This window comes from Orycteropus afer, unplaced genomic scaffold (assembly GCF_000298275.1).
Source record: "Orycteropus afer afer isolate SDZICR_OR568_19922 unplaced genomic scaffold, OryAfe1.0 scaffold00713, whole genome shotgun sequence".
Classification (NCBI taxonomy): domain Eukaryota; kingdom Metazoa; phylum Chordata; class Mammalia; order Tubulidentata; family Orycteropodidae; genus Orycteropus; species Orycteropus afer.
In genome coordinates, this window is record NW_006922300.1 from 184,949 (window position 1) to 185,851 (window position 903).

The following is a 903-nucleotide window of genomic DNA, read 5'->3' on the forward strand; positions in this document are numbered from 1 at the left end:
CCCGAGAGTGTTCCTGAACCTGAATTGTAGCCTGTTACTTCCCTAATAAATCCCATAATCATGAGTATTGTCTCTGAGTTCTGTGTGGCCATTTTGGGGAATTCTCAAACCCAGAAGAGAAGTAGTGAGTAGCATGGGAGGGATGGTTGGTGTCAAAGTTGGTAAAAAGGCTGGAGGGTTGCAGCAGATATGGCCTCACAGGAATAAATCTTGGGCTGCTGATGGTGATTCAGTCTTCCTCTTGTGAAGTTAGAGGAGGTAAGAATATGCTGCCTCCATGTCCTTGTAGCACACAGATGCAGTCAGTTTGATTCCTGTGTATTCCAGCTGGCAAGGCCCACATGTATAGCCACTGTTTGTGTTGTTGAAAACAGGTATTTGTAATGAATATTTCATTGGTGTTGCAAAATTCTATCACGTGATCTCCGGAGTCATCTCTGTCACCAAGGATATATTTTCCAACTATCAATGATTCTTCTTTGTTTCCACCTTTCCCATTCCAATCACGAATAATCATCAACACATCTTGATTGCATATTTGGTCAATTTTGTACCGCAGCAGTTGGTAAAAATCTTCAATTTCCTCATCTTTGGCTTTAGTGTTTGGTGTGTAAATTTGAATAATAGTTGTATTAACTAGTCTTCTTTGTAGCCCTATGAGTATTACCACTGGCAGCAGTTTATTTCAGGATAGATCTTGGAATATTCTTTTTGATGATGAATGTCACACCATTCCTCTTCAATTTGTCATTCTTGCCATAGTAGACCATACAAGCGTCTGATTCAAAATGGCCCAAACCAGTCTGTATGTGATAGTTGGAGCTGTGTGTCAACTTGGCTGGACCCCAGTTCTGTGTGGTTGTTCCCATGATGGGATTGGATGACTGTGTTCTGAGTGGCCAG